Source organism: Hipposideros armiger, unplaced genomic scaffold, assembly GCF_001890085.2.
Source record: "Hipposideros armiger isolate ML-2016 unplaced genomic scaffold, ASM189008v1 scaffold_170, whole genome shotgun sequence".
NCBI lineage: Eukaryota > Metazoa > Chordata > Mammalia > Chiroptera > Hipposideridae > Hipposideros > Hipposideros armiger.
In genome coordinates, this window is record NW_017731520.1 from 97,747 (window position 1) to 104,861 (window position 7,115).

A 7,115-nucleotide genomic window follows, 5' to 3' on the forward strand; every position below is an offset into this window, starting at 1 on the left:
TAATCTAAATGAACTTGAACATCTTTCCAATGTTTTAAAGGCTGTTTACATTTTTTTCTGTGAATTACCTATTCATATCTGATCATTCCAACACGATGGTCATTTATTTTCTTGATATCCTTTTCTCCACTGAAGATGTCCTATATCCTACAATTCCAATAACTGCAAACCTTCGCATCATCTCAGATTTACTCATGACCTCCTATTCTCCCACTGTCTTCTGAATTTTAAACCCAGGAGGCTTTATTTTGGATACTCTCATTGCTTGCAACTATTAACTGGAGTTCATCCTATTTAATATGACAGACCCTCTAACCTCACTGTTAACACATTTACTAAAGCAGCCGGATATTTGTGCTTCCTAGTTTATCGATAATATTATTTAAGTAGCATCATTTCCTGAAGGTTCTAAGGTTCTTGGTATTTTCCCCTTTCCTTACCAGTTTCATTTGACATGTCTCTGTGGATAAGCTTTCTTTTACAGTGAAGGATGGACACCCGCCACTAGGAACAGCCAACAGGCGTAGCAAACAGAATAATTGGCACCATTCTTTTCACAAACACAAAAGTAAGTTAAAACAGGGTAGGGCTTTTTATCATCAATTGAGTCTCAGAAGTCCTTTTCTTGATATTTCAGCCCCAAGGCTTATATCAAAGGTGTTTCCTTCAATGTGGAAACTTCAAGCTCCCAGTTCACCAGTCTGCAAACCCTGCGCATCAAAGCAGACGTGCCCTGTGATCCAGGGCTACGCACCAGCTTTCTTCAAGTGACGCCTCATGCTCTGATTCAGCACTGAGATCTAAGGGGGCTGTTATGAGAAGATCAATTAGGAAGCCAGACGATTATACCCTTTGGCCTCCACTGAGATCTTCCCGAGCGGGAGCACTTGTCTCCAATTCCTCTTTGACCCATCGTCATTCCCATCTGGCGATACCACTCAGGGTGCTCCCTTGATTCGCACGGTTCCCGAGAGATTGACGTGTGTGTGGAGCCAGATGGCTTCCCACGGAAGTTGTTGAGAGCCCACATAAAGCAAAGGGTCTCTACAACTGTATATTACCTTCTCTTTAGTGACCTTTTTATGTAATGCCAGAATGAGTGTTTGTCCCCTACTTGGTTGATAATGAACACCGTAATTTCCTTATTTTTTACAAAATTCTGTGGTGGTTTCTCATTTCAGTCTATCAGGCTGATGGGTTGAGGGTCTCCTCTCCTTCCTTAGAGAGAGAAGTCATGATTTTGAAGTAGTTATTCTCATTCTCATCATCATCGTTCATATTCTTATTCTAACTGAAATGTAAACAAGAGGAAAGCCAACTAACTGAGGTACAGTTCGTTAATATTGCCTGCTTGTCAAGTTTTCGTCATTTTATCCAACTTTTCCTCGTGTGCCATGTGTGCTGTGTGTCTGCCACTGTGGGATATGTGGTAGAAGCTCAGTTAGTCACCTCACTGTGTAGCCTGACAAACGCCTTAAAACAGCCTCATGGTAAGGTGAAAATGTTAGATCTCTGTTGTTTTCAATGGGTGATTAATACCTGGGAGAGACCATTCATTCCTCCAACACTTTCCCACGTGATCTTGTCATGTCAGTGACCCCGATAAATGTCTTAAAACCATTTCTTTCTTTCTCTTCTGCTACTTGCTTTGGGTCTCCAGCATTTCTCTCTCTCTCTCTGTCTCTCTCTCTCTCTCTGTCTCTCTCTCTCTCTCTCTCTCTGTCTCTCTCTCCCTCTCCCATTGGTCTCATCTTCTTCTAGTTCACCCCCCACTACTAGACTGGCCTTAGACCATGCACACACCCTCCACTTAAAATCTATTTATAGTCCCAGCTAACCACTGAATATTTTTCAAACCAGGGCCACCAGGAATAGGTAAGAGAGAAGTTAAAGCAAGTGGTGATTTGAGCCTCTCATTCCCAATCAACTATCACAGCTCTGTTTCGTGTATTTTGCTTACTAGACCCAGCATAAATTATATGTGAAGAAAAGCTATTAGTCAACGGCTGCTATAATGATGCCATGTAATGAGCATCTTCAAATGTCAGTGTTTAATAGTAGCAGACATTTACTTTCCTCGTTCATAGTTTCTTGGATTGGTTGGGGCAGTTTCACGGTGGGTCTGTCAGCTCTCCTCCACCTGTGTTTCTACCCACTGTCAGTGGCTATATGTGGCCTGCTTTCCTCATGAAGCTCACAGAAGCTCCAGGGACAGGTCACAAATGTGTCATACAAACACACTGCAGAGTTTGCTCATGTCCTGTGTGCTCAAGTGGCACTGGCCTACAAAGTCACATAGTAAAGAAGCTTGCTAAGTGGTGGGAGGTGGTGAATAAATAATACCACCTACCACAAAAAGGCTCCGCTGTTCTAAACAGAAATTCTGAAACAGCTGATCTTCCCAGTAAAGTCCAAACCTTAAGAAACAAAAGCCTATGTGACTTCTTCTCATTTACCGCTCAGTTTATTTACTGCGACTCTCTGCTCTGTCCTAGTAGTACTTGTTCTGGTACTTAGTACACAGCACTTGAAGCAAATAAATGAGAACACTGCGTATGTGCCATCTTTTCCCCTGTGTGCAATGGCCTCTGGCCTCTGCTGGGGACACGAGTTCTCATCGCTGATTACCCTGCTCATTGCTAATTCTTGCTACCCTGAAATAAAGCATTTTCCTGGCTGAACGTCACAAAACCAAATTCTAAGAACAAATGACTATGTGTAAGCAATTAGTCCATCCAAATAAAGACATGTCTTGTTGCAGCAAAAAAAAACCTTTTCCCAGTTTTAATATACAATACAATGAAACCCTGGATTGCGAGTAACGTGGTTTGCGAGTGTTCTGCAAGACGAGCAAACTTTTCTAATACATTTTAACGTGGTAAATGAGCGATGTCTTGCAATACGAGTAGTTTGTTTCCGGAATGAATTATGCTCGCAAACCAAGGCATTACTGTACTTCCTGTAAGTGGCACATCATGAGAGAGGTGTGGACTATATAGTTCACAGCCATTTATATAAAGCAGATAATAAGTTATGTTCAGTAAAGTTTTCATATTACTTTCTCATTAGGGGACGTTTCAAAGGCTATGTTTTTCTATGGCTTACATTCTTGTTTCATCCATGTTCTAACGCTCTACTGTGTGTGCTGTACTGTTCTTGAACTGCACTGTGCTACATGGGAACGTTGCTTCCTTGTTTCAGAAATCTTATTCATTTTCTACTCAGATGCTGATTGAAAAACCATATTTTAAGTAGCAGATTGAATCGCTTGTACAATTTAGGAGGCATTACTTTACTGTAGTATTGCTGCAAAACACTGTCGTTAAAGAGAAAACCACAGGTCCAAAATAGCGTCATGCATGCTTAAAGCTCAAGACACCAACCTAGACTTAATACCTGACCTATTGCTGTTTCAACCTCTTCAACCTCTTCTGGAACTTTCTGGTCAACACCAATGAGGTAATCTGTCACTTGGGCCCTCTTTATCTCCCAGAGAGAAGAAACAATCTGCATGATAAGAACCCTTGCAGTTCCCTTCTCTCCAAAGAAGTTGCTTTTGTCTAAAAATAATCCATTATTTCCTTTTGTTAATAGCTCCCTTGCCCCACTCTTATTCCTATATAAACCTTCCGTTTTGAACAATTCCTCAGACTGCCGTCCCCGTTCATGAATTGCTTAATAAAGCCAATTAGATCTTCACATTTACTAGGCCAAATTTTCTTTTTGAACACTGTCTTCTCTTCTTATACTATCATACCTCTTTGGGATGTTTTCTTCACTAATGCAAGTCTGTTCCCTCAGCTGTGTTCTCTGCCCCCATCATCTGACAGTTTGTATTAAACTCTTGCAGCCAGGAAGGGGTATTTTGTTTCACTGTCCTTGGGAACAGCAGTAACTTAGGGTCAGAGCTGAATATGATTCTGGATGGAAATAAAATGTGGATGCTACGATTCTACCTAAGTAAACATTACTTTGGCGGCTTACACTTTTCCCTTTAACCATGTATGGTCATTGTCTTGTAGGCTACATATCCATCCAGATAGATAGATAAATAGATAGATGATAGATAGATAGATAGATAGATTGATAGCTAGATGATATAGATATAGATATAAATATTGATATAGCTATAGATACAGATCGAAAATGCAATCTGTATTCGCAAGAAACACCTAGGTGGAGGGTTAAAGAAAGAGCAGAGATGTGCTAGAGCCTTTCCTAGTGGGTCATGAGACCAGATTGTTCATTTCTTTTCAATTCCTTGTTCAGCGATGCATCGATAGCTTGAAATTGGCCACGGTAGGAGTACTTACACCATGGAAATTGGCCAGAACTGTATTTCCAGAGAGTTGGTTTACAAGTATTCCAAAGCCAAGCCTTACACTGATGCACACATTTTTATTTTCTTTCTTATAATTGTCAAATTTATAAATTATATGTAAATTTCATTTCATCTAATTCTTAATGTTTTACATTTCATCATTGTACATTCTATTTTTTTTCCACTTAAGATAATTGCATGGCCCATTACTATTTTTTTTTCTGTTAATCTCCAGATTCTACATTTTTAAAAGAATTCTGGTCATATATTTATAAAAGATTCAAATGTAATGTTACATATTTCAAAATTAAAATGAATACTTTGCTTATTATTATAAATGTTATGCTTAAATGCTAGGTATAAACATTCAATAACCATTTAATTCCAAATATTCGTTTGCAAGGAATTTTAAATGCATCTAAAGAATTTTCAATTTATATGCAAGGCTAGAAACTGGTTAGTTCAAAGATACTCTCTCTCTTTCCAAGGAGAATCTATTTATAAATTTAAAACAACACACACAAATACCAGAAAAACAGTAAATTAGGTAAACTATTTTTCTATTTGAAACTATTCAAATAGACTGTTCTAAAAAAATATTAAATACAATTTTAAGTAAACATTATTGAAGAGTAGCTCTGCAGCTACAGGTAAAAGTGAAAACTCACGACTGAAAAGTTGTACAATTTTGGAGCTCTTCCCGATTTTCATGTTGGGGCTGTGGTGCTATGTCCCCAAACCTTTAGCCTGGGCCTAGGCCTTCAAGTATTTGTCACAGTGCCCAGCAGAATGTTTAGCGGTGCAGGGTCTTATTAATAATTATAAATAATTAAAAATATAAATCAATATTGTTGTCAGAGAATCTCAGTTTCTAGAAACCAGTGACAAAACTTAATCCTTTTTTATATACTAACTCAGAGTAAATAAAATTATCTTTATTCATTCACCATCCAGAATGTGATATTAGAAATGGGCTCCAGCCTGTTCCCTGGGTTAGAGCTTCATACATGTGCATTTATGCTTCATTACAATGGCCTTTTTTCCTTGCCAGTTTCAGGGTCCTGATTCTCCTACCCTTTATTCAGATTAGATCTCTGAGTGGGAAAAGTCCAGATTGTGGCATTTTAGTTGTGGTGTAACTCACAGCAATTTGATTGATGTCCCATTTTCTCCATCTGTAAAGTTGGGAAAACAATACTGCCTATTCCATAATGCTGTGGTGAGATTAAATGAGAACACGTTTATAAAGTATTTAGGGAATGTCTAGCATATAACTAGTATTTATTAAGTAGTTCTTAGCATTCTTGTTCACAAGCCACCTTCTTTGTAGCTCCATCCCTTAGGTCGTCTTCCTTTGACAATCACTCTTGTCTCTTACTACCTGGAGTATTTATTTTAACTACCCTCCTGTGTTAATTTTTTTCTGTTTTCGCTTTCTCAAGATTTTAAGGCTCTTAAGAAACAATTGTTTTTGTTTGTTTCTCATAGAATCTAAAAAAACCCCCCAAAAAACAGAATAAAATATGAGTAAAATTTTAAAAAAGAATATAAAATTTGTAATATATTGTTATATTTAAAGTAAATTTCAAACAAGCTTTTACTGTTGATGTTGAACCTATTGATAGAAGGATGGGAAGCAGTTGCATTTGCTTATCATAGATTTATGTGTCTGAAGACATTTCACATTTGTACCCATACTCACTCTCTTGCACATCATACTCAAATATACAAGGATTTATATTTCTTGTACATGTCATGTTTAGTTTATTTTAAGAATTCTTGAGATCTGAATGAATGACATTAAGAAAATTACAATTGATTTTTTTAAAATGAACAATGATACATCAGAAAATTATAGCATGTAGTAGAATTTAGTAGGAAAAGTAGACTATTTATTATCAGGTTTTTGTTTTATTTGCAGAAACATTTATTTTTTAGAAAAGATTTATTTAGTTATTCTTAAGTGGGTGGGTTACTTTTCCATTTAATATGAAAGGTTTAACCTAGAAATCTTAACATTAACCTAGAAAAGGTTTAACCTTTTTAAATGTTTTGTGTCTCAACCCAGTAATTCGTGAGAAGCTTAAATTTTATTTCAATAAGCATACACTACAGGAGACAAATACATAAATCAGTAATAATTTTTTAAAAAAGTAAAGATTAGTATTGTCTCTGCAATGATGAAATGAATGAAAATCATTTATGTCAATGGCTGTGTTGTGTTTTAGAATCAGCTCTCAACTGTAATTCCTTTGTTTGCCTCTTGCTTTTAAAGTTATCCCTGCAATAAGTACAGTGGCAAACTCAATTTCTAGATTCATTTACATAATTGCCACCTAACTTCTTTTATCTTCCATCAATTTACAACTCAAAGCTCAGAATGTTTCCATACAATTATTGTTTTTTTACATTAAGTGTCTAAAGAACAATTGAAAAGGTTGATGGTTCCAGGCTTTATCCTTATAAATATTAACCCAGAATAGAGCAAACAGGTATCTTCTCATAATATGAACAATTAGAATAAAGAGGGGAGTAATGTGAATACTTAATATAAAGAGGAAAATTTATTTTTGCAGCTCCTAATGGCAGATTTTAACTAGATACTGGAATGTAAATAAGATTAGAGAACATGCATACTAAATGAAAGTAGATCTCTTTGGCTATGTTTTTTTTTGACTGATTTGAGAACTTTTGAAATGAACCTTAAAAAAGAATGAAAGATTTAAAACACCCACTGTCAATTTTGACCAAAATGCTGGTATATTAAGATATTCACCATATCTTAAAAAAAAAA